We start from the raw sequence: 16,568 nt of genomic DNA on the forward strand, positions 1-16,568 counted from the left end.
ACAATGCTTGGCTACGTCTAAATCGATTGGTAATACGTCTCATCCCATTGATGCCATCTCTAATCCATCCCGGGCTTTTTTTTGGCGGGGGACTGATGGTAAACGTTGGATGAACGGCGGTGTATTCCGAAGAATTTGTGTTGTGCTTCTACTAGGACGAACGGGGATGTGTCAATAAGCTCTTTAGTCCGCGTGGCTAATGAAATAGGGTTGGCTGGATTACACGGGGGCTAAAGTACAGTGTCTGGTGAGCCTTGGAGAAACCGTTGTCCCCCCGCCAAGTGAGAGACTGGAAATACAGAAAGAGAGGAGGGCAAGGAAAGGACTCACCCAGAAGAAAAACCCTCATCTTTTGTAAGTCTACGAAAAAAAAATGGCAGTCGGGGTTTCTCTGTTAGCGATGACCCAGAACCAGTTGATTTCCGTGTTTGACGAACCTTACTCTTTCCATTTTTAGGGTGGCTAACCAATAGTAATAAGGTGGAATCGAGATGTGGCACACTTGGCTTGAAATAACCATAAAAGTAGCAGAAGGTTTTCAGCTCGTCGTAAAAGCGCTAGCAGGAACAGGAGGGTATTAATTAGATTAGTTCATTCACCGTGCTCTGATTACTCTGATTTCCATGGGATGCAATTGGACCAGTTCATGGCGGGAGTGAATAATTAACACGCTGAAAAATGATCTCGTTCATGGCTAATGCTGTGCCGGGGGTGCCTTAGTTTATGACGACGTGCAACGGTTTGTTAAGGTTTGTGAATGGCGCGTAGTTAACATTTTTGCGAGTTAGGGCTTAAGATTTTCAAATGGAGTTTCAAAGCTAATTCTAACCAATAATATGAAATATATGTCTTTTTAGTACTGATTTATTTCTAAATTAAACCAACAATACTATATTCTAATTGAGTTTGTTCTTGGAGCGATGAATCGTATTTCTATGGTACTATGTTCATGAGAGAGTTTAATATCTAAGAGACAGTTTAAAATCTAAGAGACAGAGTTTAATATGTAAGAGACAGAGTTTAACATCTAAGAGATAGAGTTTAATATCTAAATACTGTTTAATATCTAAGTACATTTGACCAGCAATCAAAAGGGACTAAAATACTGGCGACTAAAATACCGGCGACCAAACGACTGTCGACCAAACGTCCGGGCGACCAAAGGTCCGGGCGACCAAAGGTCCGGGCGACCAAAGGTCCGGGCGACCAAAGGTCCGGGCGACCAAAGGTCCGGGCGACCAAAGGTCCGGGCGACCAAAGGTCCGGGCGACCAAAGGTCCGGGCGACCAAAGGTCCGGGCGACCAAAGGTCCGGGCGACCAAAGGTCCGGGCGACCAAAGGTCCGGGCGACCAAAGGTCCGGGCGACCAAAGGTCCGGGCGACCAAAGGTCCGGGCGACCAAAGGTCCGGGCGACCAAAGGTCCGGGCGACCAAACGTCCGGCCACCAAACGTCCGGCCACCAAACGTCCGGCCACCAAACGTCCGGCCACCAAACGTCCGGCCACCAAACGTCCACCCGCCAAACGTCCGGCCACCAAACGTCCGGCCACGATAAAATATGTCATTAAGTAAGTGCCTTTTCTTGGAATCAATTTTATTTGTTGTCATTCACTACCCTTTTTAAAAAAAAGAAAAACGGTTCAAAAAGTCCAACAACAACAACCAACTTCCAGTCACACCCCCGACTTCCACTCCGATCTAAATGGAACGCCGTGATCCTGAGGGAGAGGGGGCGGGGCTCCAGTTTAGTACAACTCTCCCTAATTGGCTGCACGGCCCGATGTTGTATATGATGATAAATCTGGCCCAGGTGTCACCTCGTCGGCGGCAGGTAAGAATTGATGGGCTACGGGAGGACTATCCATCATCCCGGGCAGGAGGCGCGCTATCGGAATTTGGGAAATCTGTTCCCAATCAGGGTCCCGTAGTGCTGCGCGCCGGTTGCGGCGCGGTTTGGGAGGCGCTACTGGAAATCAATGTTGAGCACTCAAGGTCAATGTACTGTTAGAAAACTCCTTAAGCTCTGACAGATAGATCCCTTTAGCTTAACTCTCCACATAGTGCAATACCAGAAGCCTCTGACAGACTCCATTCCTTGCAACAACCCAACTAAAAAAAAAGGCCGGAATTCACTGGGTGTCATCATAGCTGTCTGGACTCATTTGCCATGTAGAACTTCTCCGGATAACTACAAACTGGGAAGAACCGTGGTTGGGACTGGATAGTATTGGAAATCTAATAAAAGGCCAGAGTGTGTGCACTTATTCGTGTATAGATTACTTGTAAGTCACCTTGTCCCTATCACGGTGAGGGTTAGGAGTTAAACTGAACATGGTCAGACTTTCACCTAACACGGACTGCACAATCGGAAAAGTAGGCTAGAATTTGTGAAAGTAGCAGTGATTGAGTTTCACTAAACCGCATTATTTTTCTTGCATTGACAGAATAAGAAAAGAACTATGTTGATGAAGTTATTTTTGAAGAAGAGGATGATGAGGAAAGCAAGAGGCTAAGACTGAGCATGAATGCAAAAAGACAATAAGACAGGCAAAATAAGCAGTTATGAGATGCAGGACAACACTGAGCCGACCCACTAAAACATTCTCTCTGGTGTTTTTTTAATTTTTTTTGTTTCTATTGTTATTTTGGGATAATATGGGTTAAGTTTTTTTATTTTATTTTTTGTGAATGGGCATATGTGAGGTAAATTTACTCTGTTAATTTTTGTGAGACTGAAAATAGTCTACTTTAACAGTGATAATTTTACAATTGGCACACTGCGAGTCCCAGGGATTCGCTTGTCTGAAAACTGTGCGTCCCAGGAAACTTGTCACGAGTCCCAACATACCACGGATGCAAATAAAACATAAACAACGATATATAAACATTCAGATTTAATTTATTTATTATATGGTTTAGGGTTAGGGTTTATTTATCATTGTACTAGTCTTTCAGCTCGTAGATCCTCCTCTCTTTGCAGCCTTTCCACTTTTCCAGGGCCTTTTGATGGTTCACACTTTTAGCCAGCTGCACTACCATCAGTTTGTGCTGAGTTTCCACTTGCAGCCTGTTTCTTTTCTTTGTGAGGATTCTGTTCTGCACAGAAAAACCTCTCTCACAGCCAGCTGTAGGCACAGCTGATGTAAGAGCCAGCTGAGCCAATCTTATCATGTTTGGCATCTCTTCACTGTGGTACTGGCTGATCAGTTTCCAGAGATTGCTCATCTTGTCTCTTGGGTACTTTTCAGCCAGTACAATTTGCTTGAGCATTCTCCACTCCCTCTTTGTAGCAGTTGATGATATGATTGGCTGTAACTACTTGATATGATGATATGATTGGCTGTAACTACTTTGTCTTTTGTTGCTGATGCCTTTTGTCCGGTTTTTTTGTTGTTATTTCGCAATGTGGGAATTTCCAGTGCCAACTTGTGTCCGGGCAAAACTATGTGTCTATCCAGGGTGCATTTTTGAAAATTCGTGCATTTAGCTGCCGCAATCAATCCATTTACCTGCTTGTTATCCGTACAAACAGCACAGTACATGAAATTATTTTCCTCGTCATATCGTAACCACGCGAACAGCTGCAACCAAGTCTTTTGAAATGTGCGTATTTTTCCTTGCTTCCCCCGTTTTGCTTCATGATCATCGATCGAATCTTCTGCAGTTCTTTTCTTACTAGTTGTATTTTTAACTGCGAAATAACTATCCAGACTTTTGCTTTTTCTGAAACATTTTTTATCTTTCTTACATTATTACGAAACTCTTGCAATCGCTTCCTCTCCTTCGTCTGCTAGTGTCTGCTAGTCTCGTTCACGCGAGAATTATTTCGCAAAGATTATGTGGAATAAATTGGTTTGCTATCGGATATATATGTGTTTTGGTTTTTTTTTTGATAAAAAATTCTTTGCGTCCGAAAAAAGCACATTACTTGAAATTGTGCGTCTGGAAGAAAAGCTGTGCGTATCAGACGCAGGACGCAGAGGTAACGAGAACACTGCTTTAAAATGGTGATGTTTACAGTTGATTATTTTATTTATTTTATATTGCACAGCAACTTTTGGTTTAAAGGCAAATGTATAAAAATAAAGATAAAGAAAGTAAGGTAAAACAGTTACTTTCATATTTAAATGAGGAAAGGGTTATTCATTTACTTATTTACAGAAGTTTGAAGTTTCAAATATCTTGATAATTATATTATATACTGATATTTTTTTGTACAGTCATAACAATTTTGGTCATACCTCGAGCGCTACATCTACTGAAGGAAAATAACTATATTGATGTCACCCAATATACACAAATTTAAAAAAAAAAACATCAGTCCAAATTGCAAACACGTAAAAATAGTACACTGACCGGTTGTGACAAGTTGCTCGCAGATAGTTTTTCTTCATTCCGTCCATTTCTTTTCCATTTCCTGCGACTTGACATCGCCGCTGACATTTCACCTGTTGAATAAAATTAATATCATCAATGGTCACCTTAATTGCAATTTTTAGATTTTAGACTTACGAAAAATGAGCTCAGATTCAAACCCATATACAAACATGATTTAAATTGAATTTGTAATAACAGTGTAAAGTCACTCTAGTCTGAAAAAAATACTAATATAAACATATTACAATTCACTGAAAAAACTTTAATTTTTACCTCACCACATGTTAGAGAATAATATGTTCATTAATAATTATACTCTAATATAATTATTAAAACACTGCAGGCAGACATCTGATTTAATCATTGACATTTAATTAAATAGGCACATATGGTGAATATACTTATAAGATCTAGCCAAAAGATATGCTCTATTACACACAAATATCAATAATAATATCAAATACAACAAACCCACATTTTATGTACTACCAAGCTAATCCCTACTTTAATAATTAAACTTTACAAACAAAACAGGCACACACATGTACTCCCAAGTGTGGACCCCCACTTGAGTACAGAAAGGATCCGTCCCTCGATGATGACCTCATCACCAATCTAAGTAGGACCTAACCAACTCCCTCCCATTAAGCTCCTCTCACCTTTTAACTTTGACACTTGTTTCCTCTTTTATCCAAACTCTGGGGGATCTTTTCATACGTCCATCTTGGATTTTCCTCAACCCTCCTCTAGCACCCCCCGCCCCCACCCCCCAAGGTGACCCTGCCTCCCAATCCCCACTATCAGTTAGACTCGGGTCCCCTATTAATCCTGCTTCATTTGTCCCACCTCACCCCTCCCCTTTGGGCAGGAATTTATGACAGTACCTTAAATGCTAATGGAGTCTAATCTGTAGAGAGCTTTGCTCTTTTCTAAAGACTCCTATCGTCCTTTTGTGCCCCACGTAGACAATGAGCGCACACCTAAGGTACAGGGGACGAGACCCCCCGGCTCGTATTAGGAACCAGCCGTGAATAGGTACTACTAGATGTCCATTCAAATGTATTTCCACTTGGCAAATCGTGTTCTCTTTGTGGAAAGGTGAGAATAATATATATTTTTTTGGCCCCAATTCTTCTTATTTCAAAAAAAATGGAATCCTCTATTAAGGTTGAATGGCGGACCCTGCCCTGCAATGAAGAAGAGAGATTAATTCTATACCCCGGAGCACTTGACTGGGATGTCGGACTGGAGGGTCTGAGTGTCCATGATTAATATCAAAAAAGTTTTATTAACATTAAAAAAAAAAAATATATATATATATATATATATATATATATATATATATATATATATATATATATATATATATATATATATATATATATATATATATATATATATATATATATATATATATATATATATATATATATATATATATATATATATATATATATATATATATATATATATATATATATATATATATATATATATATATATATATATATATATATATATATATATATATATATATATATATATATATATATATATATATATATATATATATATATATATATATATATATATATATATATATATATATATATATATATATATATATATATATATATATATATATATATATATATATATATATATATATATATATATATATATAGTAGTGGGTGAAAATAATTTTTGAGCGTTTATGAGTCGTTTTCTTAGTGGAAATTACCACAAAAATTGATATGTGATTTTTAAATGCATTTTTAATACTTTTATTTTATTTTTTAGTAAATTATTGCAAAGAAATTTAAAAAAACACACAAACAGCAACTAGTAGTACGCTTTTTGGTTTTAGCAAATGAAAAAAAACTGATAAAAAAAAAAAACTAACTATTGTTAAAAAAACTAACTATTGTTAAAAATAAATTGAGCCCACTACTAAACTTTCAAAATAATAAATTAGAGGCTTAAAGCATGACATTGCATTTCAAAATAAAATCGTCCTAAGTTAAAATGTCAAGCTAAAAACTAAAAACTATCAATATTTTAGTTTTTTATAAATATAGCTTGATTTTTTCATAGTTTTGATAGAAAATGCATACTATTTAGTACTTTGTTAAAAAATAGTGTATTAAATGTTTAGCCCAATTGAAGGAAGGTGGTGTCCTAATAAATGTGGTTTCCCCTTCTGTGAGAAAATGTGTGTTTATAAGGCAGAGGATAAAACTGGACAATTTTCTGCCTCACTAGTTTATTTAATGCAGAGGTAAAATAATGCACATTTTAAATGGATGTAATTACTAGTTATCACTAGCAGTTACCTCCAGTCACTTGAAGCCGGAATGGAGTGAAAGCACCAGTGGTTTCTCAATGGTCATAATATTAGGTACACCCACCCAATCTAATTCATCTAGTGTGCTACTGTTTTAATAAGATGATAATTTTCATATTTAGGGTGTGGCTTGTACCTCGATATGTGCGATATATGCTCATTAGTTGAGCATTAGTCGCCTTAACATATCTGTTTATTTGAATGGTTGATAAAGAAATGCAGTGTTTTTAAAAAATAAATATAAAATAAAATACCAGTCAATAATAAGAATATAAATTAATGCAGGGGTGGGCAAACTTTTGGGCCCGGGGGCCACATTGACTTTAAAAAATTTGACAGATGGGCAGGGTCAGCACAAGATACGATACATATAAAAAAGTGCCTCCGTTAACAGTACATACGAAACATAAACAGAAAAAAAGGACTCAAGTAATAACATACTCATCACTCATCATTAAAGTAAAAAGTATAAAGTACAAAGTAAAGTAAAAAGGAATGTATTAGGAAATATTAAAATGTAATTTAAAAAAAAGATGGAGGGGCTGTAAAACAAGAAAAGCTAATTAGAGTGGACAGAGCTACTGCCACTGGTTTCGGCGTGACGGCGCCATCTTGGGGGGGAAAAAACATTTGGACAGCATTGGCGGGCCGGATTAAAAAGCCTAACGGGCCCATATGTGGCCCGCGGGCCGTAGTTAGCACATGTCTGCATTAATGTGAATATGAATACCTAAAATTAAAGGATTGTGTCATTTTCATGTTAACCTTTATAAGACAAGTGACTATTTAACATAATTTTTTTATTCAACGGAATACAACCTCATAAAGACTAGGTATTCATTGAATATATTGATGCCAGACCTCCCAGTCAAAATGGATTGGACATCTAACACCGTCACTAACACCCAATAAATCCACTATTCTTTTAAAAAATAATTAAAATATGCCTTAGAGTACTCCACTGGATCACAAGTTCCCTGTTGACTCAATTTTTACGATAAAGTCAATCATTATCACAATATAAATCAGAATATACAGCAGATTTTTGTCCTTATCACAACCTTGTAATTGCTTTATCTGGCAAAAGATAGCAAGTAGATTCCCCTGTCTGTCGTACAGCCCAAAACACATCATCACAGCCTACTTTTAACACCCCCCCCCCCCCCCCCCCCGAATTTATGCAGAAATATCATATTAATGTGTGCGTATGTATGTTAATTCCACGCCGGTCACTAGAGGAAGCCACGCACCAGAAAGCAAAGCTGTGATTGCATTCAAGCGCCGCGCCAAGACTGACAGACTTAAGTGGCCCCACTGGCCTGAGATCAGCTATTAAGATATAGTAGTTCAACCAAGTTTAATTCCTGGACAGAATGACGCCTTATTCATATTCAAGTGGAAGTTTTATGTTTTTTTAAAGACTCGTTTAAGGGAAGATTTGGGTTCCCCCGTTTTTTGGGTTTTTTTTTTTGGAAATTGCTGATACGTGTATATTTTCTTGCATATAAGTCGCACCCTTAAAATGGCCTTAAAATCGTTGAATTTGACAATTTCTCTCGTATAAGCCGCCCTTTGATTCACAATTTAAACGTTCCATATTCATGGTTTTAGTAGAAAGTAAAAATGTGTTACTTTGAAGGGAAAATCTTAAGAAAAATCCTCGCACGTGGTATTTCTGAGATACTGTATAAGTCGATTGCTGGATTACAAAACTCGAAAGGGTGTTTCCTGCACCTAGACATATTTAAAAAGGAGGTCAGGTGACCAGTAAAACCAGGAAATGTGTCCATAGCAGTCTAGTTTGTCATTTTATGTAAAATGGCTGCGCCCTAAATGAGTTTTTTCACAATTTACGCAAGATACGGATTATTTTTTTCTTGATTTTCCTTCATAAACGTCAAAAAAATGTTGTTTAGCTGTTTGTAATGCTGTTTATCTTTTCTATATTTTGAAATAAATGACTATACCGGCCGAATATTTTTGTATTATGGCGTTTTTCGTGCATGTCAAGTCTAATTTGTGCGCATACAAGTCATTTTTTGCGACAAATACACAGTATATGCAAAAATAATACTATATATCAATATTAAACAGATTCTGATCATTAACTAATATAGCAGGTCAGTGAAGTAACCAGACTGCGGGTGGCTCTTGAGCAACCACGAGTACCGTCACGTAATAAAGCTGCTCGGGCCTTGGTTCAAATGCATGTGGACAGTGAGCTATGGTTTCCTGTTCCAATGGGCGGCCATAAGGCCCATCTATTCTTATAATCGCCGCATGTAATGGAGGATATGGGTCAGCGGGGAGGCGGTGGATTTTTCATGCTCACTTTTAGTCGGTCGGTCTATTATTTTTATTCCTTGAAGAAGTGGGAACATTGCTGTCGTTTTGTTGGCTTTTAACCTTGCTTTTATCTGTTTACCTCAAAACGTCAGTGACATTTGTGAGAAGTAACAAGGTTTATAACATTCTTTTCCTATTCCTCAACTACTGTAAACATAGTGTTCTTAGCATTATTGATATACAAAAAGTTAATTCTGTGGGGCTTTATCTGGTTGGATTAGCGTGTCAATAAAATAAAACTGAAATTTTGATAGGACAAAAGTCGATGCCTGGAACACATTAGGGTGCTCGCACGTTTGGTCGCCGGGACGTTTGGTCGCCGGGACGTTTGGTCGGCGGGACGTTTGGTCGCCGGGACGTTTGGTCGCCGGGATGTTTGAGTTTAATATCTAAGAGAATTTAATATCTAAGAGAGAGAGAGATTAATATCCAAGTACTGTTTAATATCTAAGTACATTTGACAGCGACCAAAAGGGACCAAAAGACTGGCGACCGAACGTCCGGTCACGGTGAAAGGTGCTGTTTAAAAAAAAAAAAGAATTTTTTTTGCACTAACGATATAAAGCTAACCCACGTTAGTTCCTCACAACCATTAAATAAACCGTAGTATTTCCTATACATACAGCCATATTAAGCTATGCATTGATATCCTTATGTCAAATATAAACACTAGCAAAGCATATGGTGTTTTTATTTGTTTATGCATTGCACTTTTACGGCGGCAACTAAAAGTGAACGCGCAGCAGTACGACTTTTCACTGGACCCCGACGCCTCACAAACTCTAAACGGAACCATCAGCAGCCGGCGACATTGATGATGAATACCTGCCAGTGCTCACGTGGACAATAGAATCTTGCAGACGGGCAGTAAAGGTATTAAGCAGCTCTACTGTCCTCACCACACACACACACAGACATGGCGCTCTCATGCACTATTGCCTCCCGCCTCCCTAAATCCACACCGTAACACTGTCAGGGGCTTTAGTGCACGTGTTTTAGAGTGCTGCATGGCCAGTGATCATCAAGTAGCCTCTTCTAGCCCCCAGCTCCATCTCAACCGCCTTAAACTTTAATAGTGCACTGTTAAATATTAATAACTGATATCAACGGGGGGCTGTTTTACTGTTTTTGGCAGCGGTACAGCATTAACCTGACCAACCAAGGCCTAATACTGCAGTACAGATGCGTACCTACAATAGGAACGGCTTACTTTATGTTAGAGTACCGTATTTTCACGACTATAAGGCGCACTTAAGTCTTAAATTTTCTCCAAAATAGACGGTGCGCCTTATAATCCAGTGCGCCTTATATATGGAAAAAACAGAAAACCAAAAACGAAAAACCACCACTGTCGGATATTAAAAAAACACAGACGCCTGAACTGAATACTCAATACTGTTAAATATGCAGATGCCATCTTAGTTTACAAAATCTTCCATCATATAGCTCCCCACACTGCAAGATTTTATACAAAAAAATCCAAAACATCAACAATGGCTGGCTCTAGAGGTGACTGTGTAGTGAGTGAGTGCTTCATACCTGGAAGTCAATAGCAATTACCGTATTTTCACCACTATAAGGCGCACTTAAAAGTCTTACATTTTCTCCAAAATAGACAGACATTGCGCCTTATAATACAGTGCGCCTTATATAAGGGAAAAATGTCATTCATTGAGGGTGCGCCTTATAATGTGGTGCGCCTTATAGTCGTGAAAATGCGGTATTTGGAGAAGTACAAAATAATAGAAGGTTTCATAATGTGACAGCTGAAATATTGTAAATAAGTGGTGGTTGGACAAAGGGTTTGACGCTGGAGGGAATTTTGCACGTACGCAATGAAGGAAATGAAATATACATAGTGGAGTTGAGGCGTAGCAGTCTCACCAGGTAGAACACATGAGAAATTTTGAGCGGTCGCTTGGGATAACCTATTATTCATCATATGGTAATTTGAGTGAGTCTGATTTTCCATTCATTTATTTTATATCACATTTCTCCTCGGGGAATGCAAGCAAGGTGATACGCTCCGGACTGGTAGTTGTCCAATCGCCAGGTGAATATAGATAGATACCTTAGTACAAGGGTGTTAACGTCAACTCGATCTCAAGTGGGCTGGACCATTTTAGATATAATATTTAGATTTTTTTTTTTATAAATGGATTAAAAGAACTGGATTAAAAGCCCTGAATATTCAGTTTTTTATAGATCTAAAACAATGTTTATTTTAGCTTTTTTAAATATTTTTTAGATTTTACACAATGATTTTTGAACTAAAAACAGAAAAAAACGGTTAAAAAATGGCTTGATTTGAAAGGGGGAAAATCGGGAAATTTAATATACATCTATCCTCTTAATTTTAAAAAACCCTAACTTCCATTTTTTATAGATCTAAAACAATGCTTTTGAGATTTTTTCTTAGTAAAGGAAAATCTCTTAATCATTATGTTCCATTTTATAGTAGAAAACAGAAAATATTTTTATACATTTTAAGATATGACAATGATTTTTGGACTAAAAACACAGAAAAAAATGAATAAAAATGTACAATTATTGATATAAAAGGGGGAAATCAGGAAATTTAATATACATTTATACTCTTCATTTGAATTTGATCCTAAAACAGAAAGTCGCCACTCATGATTTACTTTCTCGGGCCACACAAAATGATGTGGCGGGCCAGATTTGGCCCTCGGGCCGCCACTTTGACACCTGTGCCTTAGTACTATGAGAAAGCTGTTTAGAAAAGTAGGTTGTCTCATGGAAACCAAAAAAAAAATGAAACATACTTGTAAGTGGAGGTGACTTTGAGTGCATCTATTTCACTTCCAGTGCTCAGGTAGACAACTCAGCAGACTTGTCGGCCACTGGCCAGAGGGCCGGTCAGAGGTTTGGACATCCAGCTAAACTGTTTGGCCTAGCGCTGCAAAAAAAAAAAAAAAAGAAAAATAAATAACTTTTGTGCCTTGAGGCCATGCTAAAACAGGTCAGTCTTCAGTCAGGTTGGCTTTAATTGGGAGAGAAATTACAGCTCAGCACTTGCACATCAACAATTGAGATGGTCAGTGGAGGTTTGTCTCAAAATGAATGCCCCAAATTTGTACCGCTGTCCATCAGCAAAACTAAAAGTTGTTGGGTGAAATGTCAAACTAAACTAAAACGGTGTCATTATTCGCGGATCCTTTCCCAGCCAATGACTAGTCACCTTCACATCCTCTTTAATGAGAACATTTTTTTCTTAAATGTTTTTATTACTGGATTAGATGTTTATTGCCATCAATGGGTGTTTTCAATATTAATTTCCGGTTTTTATTAAATACTATTAAACTGTAGTGATCATTCAAAAAAGGAAAAAATGTGGGAATATACACTGATTCAGAATGGAAGTTTTTCTGTCGCAGTATTTGGGGGAAATATTGCATTATTTACAATTTTAAAATATTTTTTTTTAAATGTGGGAATATACACTGGTTCAGACCAGATGTTTTTCTGTCGTAGTATTTTGGGGAAATATTGCCATATTTACAATTTTCATGTTTTTTTTAAATGTTGGAATATACACTGGTTAAGACCAGAAGTTTTTCTGTCGCAGTATTTTGGGGAAATATTGGCATATTTACAATTTAAAAATAGATTTTTTATTAAAAACAGTAAACATTTTTTGTCAAATACATTTTATTGCTATACAAATATAAATATATAGATGTATTTTATTTTGAAAAGAAAACTCCTGCAGCAGACAGTGCCTGTCAGCAGTTTTGCTCTGGCACAGCTCAGCTCTGACTGTATTTATTTTTTTAATTTATTTTTTATTTTTTTCATTTATGCGCTCGCTCGCCTCGCCTCACGTTCCCCCGGTGCTTGAGACGGGTTAAGGAGCGAAGTGAGCATATCCACGGTAATCCCTTATTTGCTTGATGAACATATTTGTTTACTCCAGGGTACTCACACTTAGCGGTAATTACATCAGCCTATCTTGCACGCTAATTACCGGGTTTGTAGTACAATCAAGGGCCTCAAAGTCAAGCACTCCTTTGTCTGAAAATTGTGCGTTTATTTTCCACTCTCGGAATTAAGTTGACTTACACAACTGAGGTATTTTAAAGTGAATCATGAAGCACGATGAGATGAAAAACACTACATTTGATGCTAGCGACACCAACAGTTGAGGGCCGAAGCTAATATGGTAGGCGGCTAAATGCTAGTATGCGAACACGGAAAATAATTGAATTAAACTTACCGATGGGCTCTTAACAGACGCGATCGTCATGATTAATGATTCATAGGTGGGATTTGATTCCCCCAAAAATGACAGCATATTGTTATTAAGTTAAAATAACAATTTCCGAAGTGCTTAATGGAGACCAACTGTGGATGGTCCAAGTGCAACAGGAAATCATGTTGCGTTCACGTACAACTCAAAATGCAGGAAAAATATTATCAATCGAATATATTAAGCACGAAGTTACACTCATTTTATAGGAATACAAATCAATAATGTTGTCACTTGAATAAAACAATTTTAGCTGAAAATATTGCCATGATATTATTAAGTTAAAATAACAATTTCCGAAGTGCTTAATGGGACCCAACTGTGGATGCCCCAAAGTGCAACAGGTAATCATGAACACACCTGTGTTGCGTTCACGTACAACTCGAAACGCAGGACAAATATTTTCAATTGTACGTATACATTTAGCAAGAAGTTGCACTCATTGTATTGGAATACAAATCAATAATGTTGTCACTTGAATAAAACATTTTTTTGCAGAAAATATTGCTGTGATTTATCAATTAAGGGCACATTTGTCGAGGTCTTTTCAGCTTTTAATTGAATGACTAATCAGAAAATGTCAAAAAGTCACTGTCATCAAGCAGTTGAACCCAAAATGACTTATCAATTTAAGAGTCATTCCTTAAGGAGTTTTAATTCATCTTAATATCTTAAAATGTATTCAATCCATCCAAAAGACAAGCTTTCTCACTGTGACACTCTAACCCAATCATTTTCATAATGAAATATTGTCTTACATTTCCCAGCGACAAAGTTTTTACCCCTCATCTTTGATCTAATTCATGACCCTATTAAACATTTATGCCTTTTTGACACATAGACATGACAAGGCGACTTCCTAGTTTACATCAAGTCATCAAATTTTAATTTTACAAGAAACTGACATTTTTAAAATGCAGTTCTGACATGAACAGACATTTTTCATAGACGTAAACTTTTCAAAAACCTTCGTGACCCGGGAGGACGACCATTTGCCGCCCATCCCAATTCACCCGGATTGGACTCCTATCGCTACCTTAACTTTATCTAAATCTATATCTAAGTACGGTTTAATACCTAAGTACAACTTAATATCTAAGTACTGTTTAATATTTAAGTACTGTTTAATATCTAAGTACTGTTTAATATCTAAGTACTGTTTAATATCTAAGTACTGTTTAATATCTAAGTAATGTTTAATATCTAAGTACTGTTTAATATCTAAGTACTGTTTAATATCTAAGTACTGTTTAATATCTAAGTACTGTTTAATATCTAAGTACTGTGTAATATCTAAGTACTGTTTAATATATAAGTACTGTTTAATATCTAAGTACTGTTTAACATCTAAGTACTGTTTAATATCGAAGTACTGTTTAATATTGAAGTTCTGTTTAATATCTAAGTACTGTTTAATATCTAAGTACTGTTTAATATCTAAGTACTGTTTAATATCGAAGTACTGTTTAATATCGAAGTACTGTTTAATATCTAAGTACTGTTTAATGTTTAAGTACTGTTTAATATCTAAGTACTGTTTAATATCTAAGAGAGAGAGTTTAATATCTAAGTACTGTTTAATATCTAAGTACTGTTTAATATCTAAGTACATTTGACCGGCGACCAAAAGACCGGCGACCAAAAGACCGGCGACCAAAAGACCGGCGACCAAAAGACCGGCGACCAAACGTCCGGTCACGCGCCAGAGGTCATCGAGTAGAAGAACCCGACGAGTCGCCGCTCGGCCGAGACGGCGGCGAAAAACTAATCTGAAAAGACGAAGGAGGGAAAATCGGGAGGGATTAGGCGGCTCTGTTATTGTCTGTTTGATGAGGGATTAAATACGCTTAATCCAGACCTTCATATGGGATTCCTTATTTAAGATAGCGCCGCAGTTCCGTCAATTTTCACCGACTCGCTCTGACTGGTTTTTTCTCCTGGCGATCAATGTATTTGCATGGTGCTTTTCCATTTGCGGCCATGATGATCTATAACGTTTGTTAATAAACGGAAACAATGGGTCAAGCTAGCCCCCCTCTGGCCACCCATTTACTTTTATGAAGGTATCCAATTTGAAAGTAATCAATGGAAAAATATGCAGTGGAAGGAAAGAAATCCATCGGCGTTTCCGATATTCATCAAAGACGCACGTCCAAGACGCGTTTACTAACGTTAAATGTTTACGACTGCAACGTTGGCATATGTGATGTTGGCGAATCGTTAAAGGACAACTTCCATTTTGCTGAGTCATCAACCAGGTATTCATCTTTATTGTCGTTTAAACTCGGTCAATACCTCAAGAAAAGTGTTTTTGTCCAACGTACAAAATAGTAAACGATCTACGAGTCAATTCGCCGCTTTTTTAATGCGTCGTAGAGATATTTCACGGCACCCCCTTGCTTACTAACCTCCCAAAATATGCTTACTCGTGATGAGTGAATAAAGGCACATATGTAGGTTTAAAATAATTCATAAAACAAAGGCTGTTTAACAATGAGAGCATGTGGCTGGAAGTTAATCAATGGTTATGTTTATATCCGCAACAGCCGCTTGTAAAAAAAGACACGCCGCCGTCCCCCCCGTTTCCACTCTGTCCCTTCGCCGTCCTCCATTTTTTTTTTACTCCAGCAGTTGGCATCGTTAATGGGAGGGATTGTCGGCGAATTGGCAACAATGAAAAGACAAATGATGAGTGGCAGAGTGGCGCGTATCGAGTGGGGAGGAATTAGGAGCGTATTTGAATAATTCAGGCCTCCCGTGGACGTACTGACAGGAACGTTAGTCTGAGGGAAAGCCCGCCGCTTGAGAAATGACAAGCTGTAATGGAACGTAAGCGTACGTCGCCACGTGTTAGCCTTAGCCCGTGAGCTTACTTCATTTGCTTTGTTAGGGATGTAATCGGGGGAAACGCTGTGTGACCAGTTTGGTTTTGAGATTGGGAAAAATATATGGTGTTTTTTAACTTGTTAGCTTGATTTTTTTTGGGTATTTGACAGTAATCTCTCAAATATCGCAGTTCGTGTGGACCAAACTTGGCCGCGATAATTGAAAAATCTTGAAGTAGAGTCATCCCTACTAGAACTACTGTTTTTTTTTTAAATAAAGAATTAATAGTGGAAATAAATCGCAAAGTAGTGAATAAGTGAAGACGTGATAATCGAGGGATTACTGTATTCGAGTTTAAATATTTAAATATTTAGATATGGCTATTTAGATCAGGGCTAGTGGTA

General features: G+C 37.5%; 2 long non-coding RNA genes across 2 annotated transcripts; both read right to left on the reverse strand.

Moving 5' to 3' along the window:
- Positions 1-2,880: 2,880 nt before the first annotated feature.
- On the reverse strand, positions 2,881-3,996 carry LOC144187138 (uncharacterized). The gene is made up of 2 exons (XR_013324837.1): positions 3,590-3,996; positions 2,881-2,982 (listed from the first exon to the last, which is right to left on the reverse strand). It is a non-coding gene; the product is annotated as an uncharacterized LOC144187138 (long non-coding RNA).
- Positions 3,997-4,357: 361 nt separating this feature from the next.
- Positions 4,358-13,675, reverse strand: LOC144193338 (uncharacterized). Its single transcript, XR_013325729.1, has 3 exons — positions 13,306-13,675; positions 11,855-11,988; positions 4,358-4,449 (listed from the first exon to the last, which is right to left on the reverse strand). It is a non-coding gene; the product is annotated as an uncharacterized LOC144193338 (long non-coding RNA).
- Positions 13,676-16,568: the final 2,893 nt, after the last annotated feature.

The sequence above is a fragment of the Stigmatopora nigra genome, chromosome 2 (genome assembly GCF_051989575.1).
Source record: "Stigmatopora nigra isolate UIUO_SnigA chromosome 2, RoL_Snig_1.1, whole genome shotgun sequence".
In the NCBI taxonomy this organism is placed as follows: domain Eukaryota; kingdom Metazoa; phylum Chordata; class Actinopteri; order Syngnathiformes; family Syngnathidae; genus Stigmatopora; species Stigmatopora nigra.